The sequence below is a fragment of the Eumetopias jubatus genome, unplaced genomic scaffold (assembly GCF_037043125.1).
Source record: "Eumetopias jubatus isolate StellerSeaLion01/CBP00866 unplaced genomic scaffold, mEumJub1_p1.0 scaffold_9, whole genome shotgun sequence".
Lineage (NCBI taxonomy): Eukaryota > Metazoa > Chordata > Mammalia > Carnivora > Otariidae > Eumetopias > Eumetopias jubatus.
In genome coordinates, this window is record NW_028274815.1 from 37,111,929 (window position 1) to 37,134,372 (window position 22,444).

The 22,444-nt window shown below is 46.1% G+C and overlaps 1 long non-coding RNA gene across 2 annotated transcripts in view; it reads right to left on the minus strand.

The window, feature by feature from the left end:
• The window catches only part of LOC148163523 (uncharacterized), a 46,379-nt gene extending 24,216 nt beyond the window's left edge, over positions 1-22,163 (minus strand). The window contains exon 1 of one of the 2 annotated variants that reach the window (XR_015768935.1): positions 21,973-22,163. This is a non-coding gene — a long non-coding RNA (uncharacterized LOC148163523). Of the gene's footprint in view, positions 1-1,075; positions 1,418-21,972 lie in introns of those variants that run through there. The other variant, XR_015768934.1, reaches the window with a different exon arrangement.
• Between the last annotated feature and the right edge of the window lie 281 nt (positions 22,164-22,444).

The window sequence follows — 22,444 nt, forward strand, 5'->3', positions numbered from 1 at the left end:
TATCCTCAAATTATCTCTTGAGATCTAATATGAGACCTTTGAGGAGAGAGTGTGCTCAGAACTTAGGAGGCAGTAGGCCAAGTATGGTAAAGGTACAACAAATTTTCTAATTTTACACCTACAACAGGATATATGGTTACTAAAAAATAAAAATATATATGTAGGACTTAATGTACTCTTGCTTCATCTACCTGTTTGCTATGGTTTTCAAGATCAGAGTATAACTCAGAAAAGCAAATGTTTCTGGCAGTAATCTATCAGTTCAAAAAAAAACCCATTTATGCGATACAAGTAAATAAATATTAAAAAACAAATCTCAAACAGAACTGGGAACTATTTAAAACAAGCACAAGGCAGTGCATATCAAAACCTATAAACTGTAGTCAGAGAGGTATTCTGAAAAAGTTTTATAGTCTTTAATGCAAATATTAGAAAAAAATTTTAATGAAATGGATCCATGAAGCATTCAACTCAAGAAGCAAAAAACAAAAAAACAAAGTAGCCAAGACAGAAATGCAGAATTAATAAACACAAAAGCATAGATAAATGTTTGCCCAAGGAAGCAAAGATTCTTTTCTTGAAAACTAGATTAATAGCTAGATAAAAAACTCTTAAAAAGGAGTCAAGAATTTAGAATTTAGTTGTGTGTGTGAGTGAATGCACTGTGTGGTAAGTGAATATGAAGGTGATGGGATCTCAAATTGGGGGAAATTAAATTCTATTGGGACGATCAGTAAAATTTATTGAAACAAAATTAAGTTTAGATACTTGACTCACACCCTACCCAAAAAATGAATTCCAAATGAATCAAAAAAACATAAAATAAATATCGTAAATGCATCACAAAAAATATAACATTTTTGTAAACTTAGGGTAGAGTAGAAATAAAAAGCAAAAGCTATAAAGAAAAGGACTAGCTATATACATTTCTCAATCATGTACAGTGGCCACAAAAATATAGTTTAAAAACAACAGAACAGATCAAAATATTTGCAATATGCATAACAGAGAATTAGCATCCAGAATTATAAACAATTTAACAAGAGAAAAGTAACAAGCCTTCTTTTTTTCCTACCTTAGGACCTAGTGTCATAAACAGCTCCATGATTTCATCATTCATTCTCCTTAGCTTTCTGCACACACTTGGTATATACTACTGGAAAGACATCTTCTAAAACCCACAGCATAAGTTACCTGACTACATTATGTTGATAGAGAATGAACAGTCATGGGGAGTTAGATGAACAGTTGTCTAGAGAGAGATGCAGATCTCACCACACATAACTTCTTCTAAGATGATTTTATTAGTATTCAAAGTGCTTCCTGCTTGTTTAGAACAGTGTTTGCAGATTGCTTTACTTTGCAGCAAGATGAAGTTTACGTCCCATATAAGAAACCATTCTGATTTGACAGTCTCCGGTCATTATGAGTTAGATCCCAAAAAAGTGTTACATAATTTGTTATAGTTAGTTTTGGTTAGTATCCAAATATATAAAGAACTGATATAACTCAATACCCAAGAAACAAATAATCCAGTTTAAAATGGGCAGAAGGCATGAACAGACATTTCTCCAAAGAAGATATCCAGATGGCCAACAGACACACGAAAAGATGCTCAACATCACTCATCCTCAGGGAAATGCAAATCAAAACTGCAATGAGATATCACCTCACACCTGTCAAAATGGCTAAAATCAAAAAACACAAGAAACAACAGGTGTGGGCGAGGATGTGGAGAAAAAGGAACCCTCATGCACTGCTGGTGGGAGTGGGAACTGGTGTAGGCACTCTGGAAAACAGTATGGAGGTTCCTCACAAAATTCAAAAGAGAACTACCCTACGATCCAGGAAAGACACTACTAGATATTTACCCCCAAAATACAAAAAAAAAAAAAAAAAAAGACACACAAAAGAAAAGAAGGAAGGAAGAAGGAAAGATTTTTTTTCCCTTGTGATAAGAAGTCTTGAAATCTACTCTCTTAACTTTCGTATATATATTACAGCAGGGTAACAACCCCCCCTTTTTTTTTCAGCAGGAGGAGGTAGATAGGCAGTCTACACAAGGAGAAATACAAGAAGCACTGAGTATAAGAAAGGATGCCGGCCTCACTAGTCTCAATTTTAGTATATGCACTGCCGAAGCTAGCACCAGCCTCACTAGTCTCTGCACCAAGACCTATTACCTCTACCTGGCCATAGGGAAGAGAGAAGGCAAAGAAAAGCACACACCCTTGCATTTGACCCTTTTTAGGATGTCTGCAAAGTAGTGATGGAGAAAAAGAACTTTGGTGGGCTAAAAGGAGACATTATCCAAGGATCTCCCCGCAAAATTTGATTCGTGACTTAAAGGGCCCCTTTGATCCAACACAAGTTATGCCTCCAAATTTCTGGAACTTTGACAGCAGCACAAACTCTTTTATGTTTCCATCTGTATCACAAATACAATCACACTTTGTTTTCCTCTTGGGATCATACATTTAGCAGTGAGTCTTATGTGTAATTATTCTTGAAAACCTCCCCACGTGTAAATCAGGCCACAACATTTTCATGCAAAAAGCACCCAGTCCTTCTTCCCAGAGTTGCAACATGAAACCTAGTCAACGTCTTAGAAACCACAGACCCAGGCTTGCCCACGAAAGCACCACTCCCAGGGGCCCAAGACCGCTGAGCCCTGGTGGAGTGTGCTCAACCACATGAGACATTAAGAACCAAGCAGAAGACGCCGAATTAATAACTCACAGTGAAGAGAACATAAGGGGACATGGGCCAGCCCAGGAGAAAACATGACAGTTAGATCAGTACTCAGCACCAGCCACAAGGCGGGCATGACAGCCTGTCCTAGAGACCAGCCCTCATCTTCAGGAAGTCTTGCACTTAACCATCTTATTTGGTTTTAATTGTGGTAAAATACACAACATAACAGTTACCATCTTAACCATTTCTACAGGTTCTATTCCGTAGCATTAAGCACATTCATGTTGTTGTGCAACATCCCCTCCGTCCATCCAGAGAGCTCTTCCCATTGTCCCAACTGAAACTCCGTACCCATCACTCACTCACTCCCTGTGTGCCCACCCTCGGCCCCTGGCAACACCGGTCTACTTCTCGTCCTTATGAATCTGACTACTCTAGGTAGTGCTTCTATAGCAGAATCACACAGGATCTCTCTTTTTCTGCCTAGCTTACTGATTGCCTCAAAACTCATCCACATTGCAGCATGTGTTGGAATTTCTTTCCTTTTTAAGGCTGAATAATATTCCATTCTATGTATATACTACATTTTGTTCATTCATTCATCTGTGGAAAGACCTTTGGGTTGCTTCTCCCGTTTGGTTATTACAAACGTCATCCTATGCCTTTCCTAAAGGCATCCAGAAGATTCCACAGTGACCCACTGCAAAGTCTTGCAGTGAGTTTTATTTTCCCCAAATCAGCCGCATGTCAAACCTAAATCCTTTGTGCTGTGCCTTAAGGTCATCTCTTCCTTGTGCTCAACATAGGTTCTGCCTTGGCTCCACCACTTACAAGCTGCAGGACTTTTAACAAGACCCTTCACCCTTCTACATCTTGGTTTTCTCATTGGCAAAGGGGGAAACCTTTGCAGGGCTTTGCAGAATGTGAAGTACACTGATGCACAAGAGCCCCTGGCCCTGAGCCTGACACCTAGTAAGAGTGCAACATTGGTAGCACTTTGAAATAAGCATGCTTTGTCAATTTAAAATTTGTCCATCTTCTGTACTCAATCTCAAACTCCTCTAGATGACTCATATTTCCTAATCAAGTCCCTGTATGTGTGTCTGTGTGTCCAATGAGTCAACTTTCACACACAGAGATGCCAGCTAAGCTATCCGCACATCCTTCCAGAATGGCTCAGGGCTGAGCAGTGGAAGCCATGCCATGAGAACCAGCCTGGGGATGCATCATTTCAGCCACCTCAGGGCTGAGTTCTGGACCCACATCTGTTTGCATCTCAGCATCTAAACATTCAGAAACACCCTCTTGGCTGGTGCCAAAGTGAAGGCACTAAGCCAGCTCCCCACCCACATTTCCCTTCAGGGCAAGGTTTTCCATATGCTGAGGTGGCTCTTGAACCCAGGTCAATTTAGCTAGCACCTGATTTTTTTTCAGGCTCCTTCAAACAGCCCTCTCCTAAACTGCCCCTACTTCTGGCTATGTTTACTCCTTTTTACAGTAAAGAAACAAACAAAAAAATGCTATCTCTTCTCAGCCCAGAATAGCCTGCACAATCCCATCCCTGGCAAATTTGTTGCTGTATTCCATTTAGTCATGCAGTTGGTGCCCAGATGTGCCAGCACTGTGTTGGGGGCGGCTGCAGGCTCATGTCCACCAGTGGCCTCTCCTGCCTCACAGCCAGGATCTTATCTCCCCCTCCAGGGCTTTCCTGTACAGAACGCTCACCTACTGCCAGAGCAATGAGGCACAGGACCTCCCTGCCCGCAGCCCCAGTGTCAGGAACCCCACCTGCTTCAGATGCCTCTTCCTACAGTCATTTTCAAGATGGAAATCCTAGTGGGAAGCACCAGAAGCTTACTTAATAGGGGACATGTGCTATCAAACTGACTTGCTTCTGGAAAACGAAATCACGGGAGAGGCTGAGCTGGGGGTGGGGACAAACAAGCCTGGGTTCAAATTTTAGCTCCTCCACTATACTAGCTATAGGGTGGTCATCCCCGGGGCAGCTGCCCAGTCACACCACTTCCCCCAGGGGCTAGGGCCTCGATGACCCTGGCCATAGCTGACAGAGCTTGGGGAGAAACATCTGGCCAACCCCCTTCACAGTATAACAACAGCCAGTGGCAAACCCTCTTTTTCACGGTACGAATTGTTTTCGTTTCAAACTGGGGATTACAGCAATAAGCCCAAGCTTTATCTGCCCGAGTCCAGATTCAGAAATGTCTAAAAACCTCACAAATACATGTTAAGCGCATGACCGTCAGGTCCCACTCCTGGAATACACAGTGACTGGCACAGCTCCCCGCCAGGGGCCCACTGGACCTCAAGCCTGCTCCCAGCACCATTCAAGCCAGAAAGGCTGTCACTGTGCCCCTGTGGTCCCCGGGGCTCTGTGGCCTGCTTGTTTCAGCTTTCCCCAAGAATCTGGAAATGAGCTCCACAGCCCTCCAGTAAATCCCTGTTTATTGCTGGAGCCATCGCAACCTTAACTAATGTACTGTGTAATCTTAGGCCAAGCATAGCAGCCCATGTGAGTGTAGACAGGCCGTGAAGTGATGTAGACAAAGCACCCAATACAAGGTTGCCCTAAGCAGAACCACCATAAAGAATAGCCATGCTCCCTGACTCATAAGACAGAGGTCAGGAGGGCAGCAGGAGTGGAGGGAGCAAGGTGAGAGATGCAGAATGTGCCAAGCTGAAGGAATGGGCTGCAGAGAGGGCACAGGCCAGAGAGACCAGCTTTACTCAGTGCCCACTTCTGCTCCAGACTACTGTCCCTGATTCCCACCCCTGCTTTCCCCACCCCCAGCGCACACCCCAACACGATCTACCTGATTTCAGAAAGCCCCTGATCATGGGGTATCTGCGCTCCTCTGCATGCTGAGTCCTGTGGGCAGCTACCTTCTTTAAACCCCCTGGGTGAAGATGATGACTACGATGGTGTGGTAGGAGAATAATGGTCCCCCCAAAGGTATCCACCTCCTAGTTCCCAGAACCTTGGATATGACAAAATTGAGGAATGCAGAAGGATTTAAGGTTGCTAATCAGATGATAAGGGAAATTATCCTGAATTATCCAGTGGGACTCAATACAGTCACGCAAGCTATTAAAAACAAAAGAGGGACCCAAAGAGTTGCCAGAGATGTGGTGTGAAGACTCATCCCACCACTGCTGGGCTTTGAGATGGAGGACGGTGTCAAAAGCCAAGAAAGCGGCAGCCTTTGGAAGCTGGGAATGGCCCCAGTTTACAGCCAGCAAGAAAACAGGGGGTCCTACATCCACAAGGAACTGGGTTCTGTCATCAACCCAAAAGAGCAAGGAAGCAGACTCTCTCCTGGAGCCTCCAGAAAGGAGCACAGCCCTGCCGACGCCTTGGTTTTCACTTGGTAAGACCCATGTCGCCCTTCTGACCTCCAAATGTAAGAAAATAAATGGGTATCACTTTAGGTCACGGAGCCTGAAGTGGTGTGTCACATTAGCACAGAAATGAATATAGTTGGTACTGACTCATCGCACAGGCCTGTGCACACATGATCATGTTCAATCCCCACGACAGCCCCAGGAGTAACAGCTAGCATCATCATCTCCATCTCACAGAATGGGAGGAGGGAAGCTTGTCTCTTTCCCAAGGTCAAACGGCCCCTAAGTGGGGAGTGGGGACTGGATTCCAAACTGATCAGGCTTCAGAGCTTGTCCATAAGCCACAGCACAATTGTGCCTCCCCAGGCCACAAAATAATTGTCGGTTCCCTAAAGCACACAGACACATACACACACACATACCCACGCACACACAGGGTAGAGACACCCTGGCCATCCTTTGCTACTCCATGGTTGTGCTGACTGGCCCCAAGTACCTTTTGTACAGGAATGTCCTGCTATGTGATTTGGTTATGCGATCATTTAGAACTTTTTGGTTTTAGGTTCTGGAAACACTTGACATAAACTAGCAGCTCCAACAGGAACCAGCCCCACAAGGAAGGTGGTCGTGCCACTTAAGAAAGGGTTAAACCAAAGTCCACACCCCCTGCCCCTCCCTCCCATGGGAGACCTCAGCCACTGGCTTCCACAAATCATCTTAAAAATCCCTTTTTTAAAAAAGTCAAGCAAACTATGTATAAATCTAAAATAAAAAGTCTTTGCTTAATGGAAGGGGGAAATAGAAAAGTCTTTAAAGGGTGGTGTGGTTTCTCTTACTATCTGAGGGAGGCAGAGATGACAAACATCACAAACATCATGATCTGACACAAAGGAGGCACAATCTCTGACATTTCTTTGCCACTAATTCTCAGAATTCTGAAATGGATTGGCAATCACTATAATAAACCAAGGTTTTTCAGAGTGTTATCTACTGACTTACAAAAGGGGTTTCACCCTATGTTAATCCCTCAATGACTTTTTGTTTTTCATATTTGGTGTTATTTCCTCCTTTTGCAGAAAGCAGCCATGACACAGCAACCACGACCCTGGGAGGGACCTTCATTTCCTATGAAGACTCATATGCTGGCCCCGCCAGAAAGCTGTCATTGGTCTCCAAAGGAAACATCTCTTTTTGTTTAAAAGAAGTAAATCTGCGGGGTGCCTGGGTGGCTCAGTCATTAAGTGTTTGCCTTCGGCTCAGGTCATGATCCCAGGGTCCTGGGATCCAGCCCCACATCAGGCTCCCTGCTCTGCGGGAAGACTGCTTCTCCCTCTCCCACTCCCCCTGCTTGTGCTTGCTCTCTCGCTGTGTCTCTCTCTGTCAAATAAATAAATAAAATCTTAAAAAAAAAAAAAAAACAGAAGAAGTAAATCTGCCAATTTTTGTGAAATGTGGGCAATCCCGGGAACAAAGAAATTTTCAGTCCAGCAAATAACAAATTAGGAAAGAGTTCCTGAAAGAGTGTCATGGTTTTTCCATGAGGCCCCTGCTGGCAACTCAGCGGGGAACCGCGGAAGCATCAGAAGAAATGGCTTTTGCACTTACCTGCTTCCTGAAGTAAAGAGAGAAATCACAGTCTGACTTGTGACCAAACACCTCTAGGCCAGGAAGAAAGGAGGAAGGAGATGTGAAATGTGTACCATGTCTCAGAGGCTGTCAGAATAACAGCCATCACCATGTCGTGAGTTTGACACCCTGCTCTGCCCATCACACGTACCACCTCACTTATCATTCCCAGCAGTGGTGTAAGCCCCCTATATGCAGATGGAGAAACAGAAGCCAAGACAGAGTTCTGTCCTAACATGCCTCAGTCAGTGGACCCTGAGGTCGAGATTTGAAGCTGGGGGCCAGAGACAATCACATGTAGGTGTTGTTATGATCCTCGTCACTGATTACCAAGGGTCACTCAGGTGGACGGGGTAGACACGAGATTGAAAACCACACTGTCATTGCCACAAACAAAACAAGTTTGAGGAGGGTGGATGTAGGGAATGGCTGCCACAGAGAGGACTTCTTACTTGAGAAGTGAGTGACAGCCAGCCACCGGTTCACCCCAGGTAGGCTGAGCAGATGGGGCACACAGGGTCTCACAGGCTGGCAGGGGCCCAGAACAAGGAAAATGCAAGAAGCTGAAAGAGGAACTGGTGCTGCTGAGGGCTGCCAACCAGGGCCTGGGAGAGCTCTGCTGGGGGAGCGGACAAGGGCCACACCTGCACACAACCCTCTCCCAAACACACAGGCCTTCGTCTGGCGCAGGAACCCATCAGCCTTCTGAGTACGAGAAGCCTGGTATCCAGAGAGGGAAAGCAGGGCGCACAGGGGATGAGGAGGAGTGTAAGCAGAGGAGGGCAGCTGAGCCAAGCACCTTCCTCCCTTTCCCCGTAAATTAGCAGCTCACATGCAAGCAAGAGCCAGGAAGCAGTTCTCACTCCTTTCTTTTCAAAGCAATCTCTTTCCCACCACCATGTATCAACTACCTCTTTAGAAGAGAAAGAAGTTCCCACTTGATGAGAAAATTGGGCCGGGGAGCTCCTGCTGTCGCAGAAGCAACATAGTAACATCATTTCCTTCCTTCATGTGACACACTGAACGCCCCACTGAGCACCCGCCATGTGTCAGGCATGGCACCGGCCCTGGGGAGTGTGGGGAGGTGAAGAAGGCCACACACGAGGATCTGGCTGGGCACAGGTGCTGACTGAGAGCTGCGGGGGCACAGGAGATCTGACCTGGCTCACACTTTCAGCCAGCACTGTCTCCTTACTCCCAGACGTGAGGAGATCGTGGAGAAAACCTTACAGGTGAGGCAAGTCTCTTTTCTCTGGAAGCCCTCAGACGAGCTGAGAAGCCACCAAGACGGCTGACTGCAGAGCTCTGTGCACAGAGATACTCTGTTTCCAGACACCTGGCTCCACCCCAATGCCCTCCTGTACAAGTGAAGAAAATGGTCCCCAGAGCGTTTCAGGGACCTGCACAAGAAAACCAGATGATTGTCAGATTGAAAGCTGAAGCCCACCTATCTGCAACTTGATCCTCGGTTAGGTCTGATTCTTCCATCCAACCATTCATTCGTTCACTGGAACACTTACTGAAATATTGACAGAAACACAGAGCATTAATGATATGCAAGAACTGGACTTGGCTCTTTATGTCTCTGGAACTACAGGATGTAATGTTCACGTGGAAATAAACTTTATTGGTGCTATTTCAAACTTATTATTCATTAGAAGTGTTGCAATGCTTTTGTCATTTGGTATATGTCTCTATTTTGATCTCAGTCTAATCACCTCCTGGTGACAGGATCCAAGGGAGAACTTATGGAGCCCTGACAGCATCTTCTATGGTCTACCACAGTAAAATTACAGAAAACCAAAGACAAAAAGGTTCTGAAAGCAGCCAGAGCGGGGAGGATGTAGGACTTTCAAAGGAACAACAAGAAGACCGACAGTGACTTTTCTAATGGAAACAATGGAATGATTTTTGAAGTGCTAGAAAAAAAAAACAGCTTACAACCAAGAATTCTATACCCAGAGAAATATTTTTCAAAGCTCAAGGCACAATAAATACACTTTCAGACCTCAAGTCCCTACAACAGAAACCGGAGAGTGTTCATCAAAACAAAACCCACAATGAATGAAATACTAAAGGAAATTCTTCAGCGGAAGGAAAATGTTCCCCCTACAAAAACAAAAAAGAAAACCACAGAAACAAAGAGGAGCAAGGAAGAAGGCACACATGTGGGTAAATGTAAACAAATACTAATTACATGAAATAATGACTTATGGAAACTAAAATATATGTAGAATTAAAACTCCTGATTCGGTAATAGGCATGAGAGGGGTAAAGAGAATTAAAGTGTTTTAAGGTAATAACATTGTCTGAGAAATAATAAAAATATTCATTTATATTCAAGTGTAAAAGGCCAAGAATATAAAACTAACAGACTAATGGAAAGGGGGAAATTGGATAAAATATTTGATTCATACAAAAGGAGGCAAGAAGGGAGAGGAAAAGAAACATAAAACAGATGACACAAAGAGAGAACAAATTATAAGATGGCCATGTTATATAAGATGGAAATAAAACAAATGTTCTAGTTAAAAGCCTGAGGTGACATCTGCAAAAATGGATGAGTAAGAACCTCGAAAGTTTGCCCCTCCATAAAAGCAACCAAAAAGCTGGCAAAATTTCTCAAAATCAACTTTTTCAGAACTCTGGAAATTAACCAAAGGCTTACAATAATCCAGGAAGCCTTTAGTCAAGAAAATCAAGTAAATCTTATAAAGAAAGAATTTCCTTCTACTGGAAAAGAAGGAAAACTGTATGTATCTGCAGGTGACATGATCTTATATAAATCCTAAAGAATCAACAACAAAATCTATTATAAGCTAACGAACAAGTCCAGCAGAATTATAGGATACACAATTGATACTCAAAAAGCAGTTGTATTTTTATATACCAACAATGAACAAATCAAAACTGAAATTAAGAAAATAATCCCATTTACAATAGTATTGAAAAGAAAAACTACAAAAGAAAAAAATAACCAAAAAAGCATAAAACTTGAACTTGGAAAACTCTGATACTTCCTTGGACAACACTAAAGATCGAAATAATGGAAAGATACCCTGTGTTCGTGGATAGTAAGACCTAATGCTGTTAACACTGCAATGCTCCCCAAGTTCATTTACAGATTCAATGTGATTCCTATCAAAATTCCAACTGCCTTTTTCCAGAAACAGACAAATTGATCCTCAAACTCATCAGGAATTACAAAAAGACCCCAAGTAGCCAACACAATCTTGAAAAAGAAGGACAAGTTTGGAGGGCTCACACTTTCAGATTTCAAAATCTACATGACCCTACAAAAAGACACAGTAATCAAGACAGTGTGGTACCGGCCTAGGGAACAGGCATACAGAAACAACGATCAATGAACTAGAACTGAGATTCCAGAAATAAACTCAACAATTCCAGTAGCATTGTAAACCCAAATGAGAAAGGTAGAACAATAAAGTTTCTATAAGATTGCACTACAAAGTGAAAAAGCAAACCACACAGCAGAAGGTATAGCTGTAGCAAATATATTTGGCAAAGGACTCATACCCAGGACATACAAAGAAAATCTTATGATCAGATAGATAAAGACTAACAACCCAACTTAAAAGTTAAGCAAATAATGTAAACAGGCACTTCATGAAAGGAGACATCCAAATGGCCCACACACATCTAAAAAGGCACAAAGGCTTAATCATCAGAGAAATGCAAGCTGAAGCCACAATGAGATACCACTACACACGGTTCAAAAGTACACTAATAGTACCAAGTGCTGGTGAGGACGTTCTGCAAAGGAAAGCTCATATACTGCTAGTGGGGGTAGAATGTGTTGAACCATCTGAACAACCATTAGGCAACATTCACTGAAGCTGAAGGTAAGCATACCTTGTGACCTATCAATTCCAGTCTTACCCAACAGAGATGCCTACATATATTTGCCAAAAGATATGCTCATGGCACCATTATTCATGATAGCCCAAAACCGAAAAGAACTCAAGTGTCCATCGAAGGAGAATGAACGAATGAATAAGAAGACTACATGAGAAATGTATATAGTGGCGCTCTAGACAGCAACGGGAAAGAGAGAACTGCCACTGTTGACAACGCAGAGGAATCTCACCGAGCATTAAGCCAAAGAAGCCAAGCTCAAAACTGCACAGTTCCAGTTACCGAGAATGTAATAAAACAGGCCCATCCATCTGTCGTGAGAGAAGTTGGGACTGGTGGTAACCTCTGCAGGAGGTGATGTTTGGGAGGAGACACGAAGGGAGCATACCGGGGGCTGGTAAGGCTCAACGTCTCTATCTGGAGGGGGGTGTGTTGCCTCTGCAGTAATTTCGCATGCGGCACACACGGTTCCCCTCGCATGTTCTACTTAATCTGTAAGGTTCACCAGAAAAGCCCTGGAGAGGCCATCCAGACACCGCCAGGAGGAGCGTGAGCAGAAAGAAGTGCAGGTGAGAGTGAGGCTGAGCAGAACCCACGAGCGAAGTCAGAAGGCAAGACCAAGATTCCCCTCTCATCAGCTTTGCGGCAGGGATCCCAGGCCGGTCCCGCTGAGATAGAGCAGCTGCTTCCCTGAGGATCAGAGACAGACCATTTTGAAGGCCTGACTCCATCCACATGGAAAACCTTATCTCATTTGCCTCCTCCCCATGGTTTTGAACCATATCCAGCTCCTTTCTTTCTGATAGCACGAAAGGAAGGAATGTGCATACACAGAATTGACTCAAAGTGTCTCTGAGGATGACCAGGGGGAAATACTAGACAGCTTTCAGAAGACAAGTGAGCCACACCAAAACTCCAGCACACGATTCTGTGGCTGCTTGGGATCACCACCTCTTCGGCAGGCAGCACTCCTAAGGAGCACAGCTGAGTGTGCACCCCGTGTCAGGCAGTGTTCCCCACACTTTGTGTTATTCACTTACGTAATCCCCCCAGGAAGCCTATGAAGCATAGTTTACCATCATTATCCCCAATTTACAGATGAGAATATTGAGGTACAAAAGTAGGCATGTTGCCAAGCTTCCAGCACTAACCACTAGTGGAGCTGGGATCTGACTCTTCCACCTCCTGATAACACAGGTGCACACCACCTCTACAGATGCCCAAGCTCAGCTTCTGCACCACCAGGTTCATTTCTGGAGAAATGTTCCTCAGGGCTTGCAAGCCAGGGCATGTAACCCATGCACAGAGGACAAAATGTGAGTTGTAGAGGAAGATGTTGCAGTTCCCTCTGATTCCTCCTGGGGGTGTCCGACTAATGTCACACTTCTTGTGGAAATGACCACAAACACAAAATTTCACCACCTATAAGTGATGCTGTTCTCAAATGGTGCACATTGGCTTTAAAAAGTTTTATTCAGTCCCAGCCACAAGTCCTGCTCTTTGTTCTATAAAACTGAATTACCACCAGCTTTAGAAGAGGGTTTTCAGGGAGAACTTCTTGAGGCCGACTGAAGAATGAGGTAAGAAGGTAGGTAGGAAGAATCGCTTGTGTTGGGTCTCTCACCACTACTCCAGGCGGTGCCCGTGGGATGGTGACTCGCCGGTCAGTGACGCCACCAGCTCCTGAAGCAGCTCTGCATCTGCCTCCAGAAGCAGCTCGTCATCATCACGTAGAACTGTCCCCCTAACTGGTCCTGTCCGGAAGCCCTCCTCCTTCCTCTTTCTCCGGAGCATTCCAGAAACGGGCTGACGGTGGGGGTTCAAGTGAGCATTCCTTGCTTCTGAAGGCTGGAATGTGGGAACACAGAGGTAAAGTGGCCCAGGGACCCCACCCTCAGTCACCAGACCCGGAACTGCTCCAAGCTGGGATAGTCTGCATTCGGGCATAGCTGCTTCTTCTCCAAAAGAGACCTACCTTTATCATTTATGGGGATTTCTAAGAGACCAGCTTTCAACAGCGGTAAAGAAGTGAAAGCACAGTTTGGAACACGTTCGAGATCGGCTCCGTTGTGGTTGGTAATCCTGTTAGTTTCTAGCTCACCATCCATTAATGCCACTCCCAAGTCACCACAGTCACCCTTAATTTGCAACTAACGGAAACAACTCCCTCAAAATGCATTGCCGCAAGGGAATTGCTGCTTCTTATGCCAAGCTGAAAGTCCTCAATGGCACTGGGACAGTAAGGAAATAAAAAGGGATAAAATGATCGCTGAGTGTGTGGGGCTGGTGATGCTCTGCCTGTCGTGGACACTGCTGTCTCAAGGACTGCCTTCCCAGTGAAGGGAAGATGGGTCTCCACTGTCGGTGCACATTCATAGTCCTCTCCAGATCGTGTCTACGAAATTTCACATCTCAACCATTGCAACACAGAATTCTGTGTAAGTGAAAAATGCTGTCCAAAACAATGCAAGACATAAAACAAGGGTTCTGATTTCTAATACATGGTTCTATCAATCCTGGTACTTCATCCTGATGCACACATACTGCTACAGAGTTTCCAAGCCCCTAATCTAGTTAGAGCCTGATGCCTGCCACCCACACTTGTAACGTTCTAGCTACCCTGACTTCTGAGCCTTGGAAAGGAAAGCAAATCACATTCTCATCTTTGCCAGTTACTGTCCACACCCAAGACGTACATCCAGTTCTCTGAGCAACTGTGGAAACATAACCCAGAGAGATAGGTATCTGCTTGGACTGCCTGCCCTCAGACAGTGTCACTGAAGGCCCTGCCTTAGAAGCAGGGGAGTGGTGGGTGGGAGCTCTGCGCAAGCTGACCAGCAGCCCAGGGAGCAGAGAGACTGCCTTAGCCTATTCTCAGCTTTACTGCTCACAGCTGGGTGACCTCAAAGGTTGCTCAGCCTTTCTGAACCTCCTTTTTCTCACCTATAAACCTGTCTAGTTAGATCAACTGACTGGGTTGTGGTGTGATTTAAATCAATTAGCATAATGAGCCTCTCTCAGTGACTAGAACAGACACCACTCTTACATGTTGGGGAGATATGACCAGAACCTGCCCTGGGGATGCTTCTATTAACAACTCTGCACCGGCTCAACCCTTACCCTGCACTCCCACCTGCACTAGCACAGTCTCCAAAAAGGGAAACCACACTTCTGGTACTTATTTTTGTTCAAAAATGATGTTTCAGTGATTCTTTGTCAGTAAAGGTGCAGCTAACTCTTAAGCTTCAGGAAAAGAAAATAAGGCCCAGAACATGCACAGATGTGCTCTCTACTCACCCTTGGCAAGAGCCCCAGACCACTCTGCTTTATTCTGGGAGCGCCCAGGGTGCAAGGGTGCCACTTCATGGCATCTGCTGTTTCTTCCCAAGCAGACGCTGGCTGTCAGCCACGGACCTCCCATTTGTCACTGGCTGTCTCGCTGAACTGCCATCAACCTTTTGATTCTATTTTGCCCCAACTTTGGGGAGGAAAACTTCCATTCTTTTTTTTTTTTTTTTTTTTTTAAGGAAGGAAAGCGAAGTCAGTCAACCTAACAGAATGGTTTTGAGTTTTTTTCCCTAAATCTGATCAATATATGCTACAAAATATATAAGGTTGTTAAGAGTTTTCTACCAGAAGAGAAAAAAAAAAAATCGAAGGATGCAACTCATATGATTCTTAAAGGAATGTTCCAAGCCCCTCAACTGCCTATGCTCTTCAGTTGGTGAAGAGGTCTACAAATATTATCAAAGATAAAATTCTTTTTTTAAGAAAAAGACGCCTGAGCTTTTCCCTCTTTCTATTAATGCTTATCTATAGTGCTATGGATAAATCACTCTCCCCAGAGTTGCTCTGGGACTTTATTATTTTATTAGTTTTGTTTGTCGGTTTGTTTGAACGAGTTTATTTATTTATTTGAGAGACAGACAGATAGTGACAGAGACAGCGAGAGAGAGCACAAGCCTGGAGGAGAGGGAGAAGCAGGCTCCTGCTGAGCAGGGAGCCCAATATGGGGCTCCATCCCAGGACCCTGGGATCATGACCTGAGCCGAAGGCAGATGCTTAACTGACTGAGCCACCCAGGCGCCCCTGTTTTATTAGTTTTTTTAAGCTGCTACCAACCACACAGCGATGTGCTTCTGGGGTTACCACTGCCCCAGCACTGGGCTCGGGCTCTCCCCAGTGCAGAGATGTTAGGGCCGCCCACCTCCAGGAAGGCACTCAGATTTCCGCATGGTGTAGGCCAGCTCTGACCCAGACCCTCATAGAGAGCCTGCGAGGACAACCATTTCTGGCTGGATTCATGTTTATCATTGGCAAGCAGGTGGAGAATGTCAGGGGACAGGGTCGGGGTACCATGTTAGGAAAACATGAGATGGGGAAGTAAGCCACTCAAGAGGCAAAATTAGGAAGGACGATGTCCTACTATTTGTGCGACCACCTGCACATTTAGCCTAACTTCTAGTCGAGGTGACACAATACTGCCATCTACTAAAAAGTCAAGGAAATGTATGCATGAGTCCCTGCTCCTTGCCTGCCACCTCGGTCTCCCCAGAGAAGGACAACACACACAAGCAGTTTGCCCTTTGTTTTCTGAGTAAGGGTTAATAAAAGTAATGGCTGAAAATTTCTCTGCCAAATCCGCAAAACACAATCTCAGCCCTCAGACCAAATGGTTTCAATTCCCTGCTCCTTCTCCTCCCTCCTGCCTTCAAGATAATTCTGGCAGCCAAGCCACGCAGAGAGCAGGTTAGCAATCTTTAGGGCTCAGTCCTCCCACGACCAACAGACAAACCTGCTCTGTTTTTCTCAGGATAACCTTGCCGTGGTTCTTACTTCTGTTCTGTGTCACCTTCTTTGAATGTTTCTTTATTTTATTATCAGCTACAGGGCAAAGGTCTAAATGGTTTCTTCTCGGGCTGTCAGTATGGCTCCCAAGTTACTATGGGACCATCCATTATTCCTGGGCAGACAATGACCAGGATGCCCATGGCCAGCCCTGAGCCAGGCAAGGGAGGTGGTGTGCCTCTTATCCTAAAGACTGGGGGGTCTTTCTCTCTCTCATGCTCCCTTTTTTTTTTTTTAAAGCTTTCTGTATGTCTTATACCATATCAAGCCTGACCTTTCCATTGGGGCATCCCTACATCAGTCTTCAGTTGTTAATGAAGCCGAGCCCCCTCTAACTCTTCCTTAGCTTGCTCTCTCTCATTCAGTGGACTCAGGCACAACTGGATTCCAACCCAGCTCCCCAGTGACCAGCTGAGAGACCCTGAAAAAGTCACTCAGTCTCTGAGGCTCACTTTCCTCATCTGGCAAACAAGCATAATTTAAAGGTGTTAATTCTTTGAGTTGTTGCCAGGGAGAAATGAGACTGGGTGTGAAAAGTGCTGACACAGGCCTGGCATGTAGTAAATGCTCAGTAAACAGTGTCACTGGGTGGAAGCGGGGGGATCATCCATTTCACGGAGGAGAAAACTGGAAAACAAAAGAATACATGCCCTCTGGTTGAACCCTCTCAGCTTACAATGAGGAACCAGAGCCCAGAAATTGGACATTTGTTTTGCAAGGGCATGCCCGGGTGCGGCAGGGGTTAGGGGCCGCACCTCCTTATACCCTTACCCTCTCTGTTGACCAGGCTGTGCGAAGGCTCCTTTGCCAAAGGTCTCAGCAGTGACACTGTCCAGGTGAGGATGAAGTGAGAGAAAACCTGGTTCAACCTGACACACACTCTATGTCCAAGAGATGTTTCTGATCACAACTACAATTCAACTTCCTAAGAACGAAATATGGCAAAGTATTTTCAGAGCTCATGTCTCTTACTGAGAAATAGTGAATGTAATCAAGACAATTATAGTAACTTAAGAAAGGCCATCAAGATCAAGCCCATGGGCTATTGAGACTAGGGTATTTCACTCACAGTGCTGGACGTGAAGTATTTACAGAAGGACCAAAAGCTTATGGAGACAACCCTTAAAGTACCCTTGCTTCCCCAATTGGCAGTGAGGGCTGTCTTAGTGCTGGTGATCATCCTCATCAATGTCCAAACTATTTAGATTTTTAACCAAGACCTTCTCTCAAGACAACAAATTCCAAATGTTGACCAAGTTATTTGTCTTAACTCTACTCTCTTAGACCTTTCAGGACTCTGGTGGAGATGCATCAACAAGACGGTGTTGGCGTCACCCGTACCCTATGCCCTCACCGCCACCACCCTGAATCCTGCCATTTCTTGAGCTCCTGCAGTGCCGGGGAATATATAAAGCCCTCACCGGTCTTATCTATCAAATTTGGAATAACAACCCTCACAGTCAGGTTCTGTCACCATCCTCACCATGCCAATAAAGACTGCCAGGTTCTGGGGACACCTGGGTGGCTCAGGTGGTTAAGCGTCTGCCTTCGGCTCAGGTCAGGATCCCGGGCTCCCAGGATCGAGCCCCGCATCAGGGCTCCCTGCTCAGCGAGGAGCCTGCTTCTCCCTCTCCTGCTCCCCCTGCTTGTGTTCCCTCTCTCACTGTGTCTCTCTCTGTCAAATAAATAAATAAAATCTTTTTAAAAAGACAAGACAAGACTCTGAAAGGCCGGCGCCTTGCCTGGCACATGATTAGAGTTAGGACTCTTGGTCCCATCTCCCATCTCCAGGGAAGGGCTGGAGATTGAGTCCAATCTCCTGCTAATGATTTAATCAGGTGTGCCTACATAATGAAATTCTAGATGGAACCTGATACATTGACGGGTCTCAAGGAGCTTCCTGGTTGGTGAACACATCGATGTACTGGGAGGGTAGTGCACCTTGATTCCCCTAGGACAGACACTTCTGCCCCTGCCACCACTGCCTTCTACCTCCCCACCCCCACCCCTAAACCTTGCTGCCCTATGCATCTCTTCATCTGGCTGACCACTTGTATCCTTTATAATAAAATGGTGATTGTAAGTATAGCACTTTGCTGGGCAATGCAATGTGAGTCATTCTAGCAAATTATGGAACCGTGGGAACCCCCAAACCGTAGCCAAGTCAGACAGAACTGTGAGCAGCCTGGCAAGCTGGGACTTGCGACTGGTGTCTGAAATGGTGGGCAGTCCCACGGAACTGAGCCCTTGAACCTGTAGGGTCTGCACTAATTCTGTGTAATGTCAGATTGAACTGTAGGACACTCAGTTGGTGTCAGAGAATTTGTTTTGGAATGGACGTGCCCTCCAGCCTTTCCAGCCCCTGGATGAAGTGTCTCCATCCCACATCTGAGCCTCTCCTTCAGCAGTTTCTCTGATCATACACCTGTCTTTCCATGCAATAACAACCACCACGCAACTTCACACCTTCTCCAGCTCGGATACTTCCTGGTTGTGTTCAACAGGGTACCAGATGGTTAAGAGAGGGGTGTTAAATGGCTAATGTTAGTACTAAGGGGCAGACAATCTAACACAACTTTGAAAAGACCCATCATCAATAACATGATGGGCAGAACACATGTGAACCTCTGTTCAGCAGTATGGGTGCTGACCATCACTGCTAGCATCATTGTTCACAAATGTTTAATGGATTACCTTCAAGATGAGCACACATCGGTAATGCATTAGAGACCCAGGAAGCCTGCTCCCATTCTGAAACCTTAGTGTGCCCTGGACACTTCCCTTCCTCTCTCACTGATGTTACCCACACGTTGTTGATGCAGTCAGCAGGCCCCTTAAATGAAGTTTCCCTTTCTCTCCTGAAACTAGAGGCCAGTGATGGGGGATTTTGTGTTCTTTCCACAAATCTGTTAGGAAAACACACAGCTTTATTTAAGACCTTTTTTTTTTTTTTTTAAGAAACCCAGCATGAGATTCTCTATCTTGTTCTCCTAATTCAACACATAAAATTCCCCATGTCCCTAATGCTCCCTCCATCTCCCCAACAAACTGAACTGAAGGTTCCTCCAACAAAAATACTGCACTGCAAGGTTACACTTCCAAATGACTTTCACATACATAGTCCTTTCTGTTTTCTTTCCAGAGCAGAAAAGCTATTGTGATCTCCCTTATTAAATATGAGAACACTGAAACCCGCCTGGGCCGGGGTCATTTCCATGCATTTCCCCACTTGCTCCTTTCAGCAGCCTAGGAAACCAGTGCTATCAGTGACCCAGTTTACAGATGAGGAAACTGGGGTTCAAAGGCTCCAAAGAGATTACTTGGGACCACACAGCGAGTGAGCGGTCGAGCTAGGCTTCTTACCCCCAAGAGCACAAAGCCACCGCCATGCGTTCTCGGGTGCCCATCTAGGGTGTAAGCTCAGAGGCAAGCCCCACCCTGCCTGGTTCCCTTGAGATAACACAACAGATCTTGACCCAGTGATGTGAGGAGACACCTACATGTCAGTGTCAGCTTCTTCCCTCCCCCGGCACCTTCCTGCTAATATTCTCCCTTATGAGGTCAATAAGAGTCAAGGTCAATGGGCAGCAAGCCCATTATTCCACTCACTCCTCAGACTCCTGAGCTCCTCACCCTGCATCTCAACTCTCTCTCCTGCCTTCTTGTTCCATTCCTTTTCCTGACTCTCCGGATGCGAGGATCACTCCTTCCCTGGCACCTCCCCATCCCTGAGGTCCAGCTCATTCTTGCCCCTCTCCACTCAAGCCACCCACCCTGCCATCTCTTCAACCACCATCTCCAGGTGGAAACTTCAAGTCTCCAGGGGTCAGGCTGAGGCCTTCAATTTGTCATGTGTTTGGCCAAATCACTGGATGCATAGTATGAACCTAATAAATATTTGTTTGAGTCATAAACCCATTAACAGGAGTAACCAGTGGTTTAACGGAGTACAACACTTAAACCAGTAAGAAGAGCCAAATAAGAACTGTCACTATTCCAAGCAGGGTGCTAAGCACTGAACTTGCTTTTACCTATTCAATCCTCACCAAAATGCTCAGGTAGATGCCATGATTATTCCCATTTTACGATTGAGAGAAGCAAATTTTAGAAAGGTCAGGTGATTTTCCCGAGATGACATAATTAGTAAATAGTACAGCCATGACCGCAGCTGGGGGCCTGACTCAAACACCTTGGCTCCTCTCCCCAGTAACTCAGTGTGGCCTTGGTCAGTCCCCTGCCCTGCCAGTCTTCAAGGTCCCCTCTATGAAAGAAGGGAATTGAAAGAGGTGATCTCCAAACCCATCACAACTCAAAAGTGCTGAGGGCCCCTGTGGGGACATGCACTCTGCCAAAGAAAATCACAGAGCAGGAGATGGTGCTCATTTGGGGAGGGTGGCTGAAGGAATGGAAGAGGGAAGATCAAACTTCTTTTCTTGGGGATAATAACTTCTAAGCCTCGCTTTGTTTCATTTGTGAAAACCAGTATGTGGTTTTGGCCAGAGAAAACGTCTGAGAGCAACAGACCAGCTTTGAACCACAGACACAGTGGCTGGAAGGTACCCATAGTGTCCCACCTGGGCCCCAACTCCAGGCCAGAGTGAGGCCTTGAACCACCAAGGTTCTGCCGCCCTCTGGCTGCCCTCTGGCTTCCTTTCTGGAGCTCCTCCTGCCCTGTCTGGAGCTTCTTCTTTCCCTGACTTCCCGGCCACACTGTGGTTCCCCAGGAGCCCTGGGGAGGACTCGGGCCCTCTCACCCAGCACCTACTCCTCTTTCCCCTAGGTTTTGGTGCTGGAGAAGCCACAGCTACCTCCTGCAGCTCTGAAAGTGATAAGGTCCCAGAGAGCCCATGGAAAGCAAAAGGTGGACCTACGTTTGCATTTCTCTCCGGCAGAATGGAGCCCAGGGTGTCCTAAGCCCACTGAAGCTACTATAACAGAATACCACAGACTGCGTGGCTTACGCAACAGAAATGTATTTCTCACAGTTTGGGAGCAGATCTGGTATCTAGTGAGCATACTCTCCCTGGTTTGCAGATGGCTGTCTCCTCGCCATATCCTCACAAGCTGGAAAGAGAGCAAAATCATGTCTCTGTGTCTCTTCTTAAAAGGGCACTAATCCCATTCATGAGGGCTCCACCCTCATGACCTAATCATTTTCCACAGGCCTGACGTCCTCATACCATGGCACTGGGAGTTTAGGCTTCACTGCAAGCATTTGGAGAGGACACAAACATCCAGTCCATAGCGAGGGGCAATCAGGTGACTGTTGGGGTTTACAGCCCTGACACTCAGCTTCTGAGTCAACCCAGAATCTGCCAGAGAAGTTGGAACGGACAGGACAAACCAGGAACCTCTGCGGGCGTCAGCCCTGATGGGAGCGAACCACAGACCCTCCCAGGACCAGCAACGAGGACAGGGAGGCCGCAGGGAACTGCGGGCCAGCAGCCACCCCGGAAGCCCACCGGGGGCCACATTTCATGTCTGCATTCACCCCCTAGGAAGCGAGGATTCTGTAGGCGCTACTCAGGACAAGGACGCCAAGAGGACACCTCCACAAATACTACTCACCAGTAGGGTAAGCAGGAACTGGCTTCTCAGGAGCATCCATGACTTTGAGCCCAGCCTGGGCCACAGGCCGCGCTGGAGACTCCCATCTCCTCCTCCCGCCTCTGCGGCTGCGTCATCCTGGGGGGAGCGGGGGCGGGGGGGGGGAGGGTGTCCTCAAATGATTTGCTCCGAGGGTCATCATGAAGATTCAATGAAGGAATCCACCTGCAGCGTTACACATAGCTGTTCTCATCCTCACTATTACGACAGTTCAGAGGTTGAGGAAGAGCGAGCAAAGGCCAGTTGCCATTTGTAACACCGCAAATGCGCATGTTCGTGAATAACAAGCAGGGCGCGTGCGCACACTGAACTCACGCCAAACGCTCTCTCCCTCCGCTGGTCCTCGCTGGTCCTCACAACGTTCATCTTCACGCTTCCCATCAATGTCAGTGGTCGCTGCTCCTTGTGAGAGCCACATGCACAGCGGGAGGGA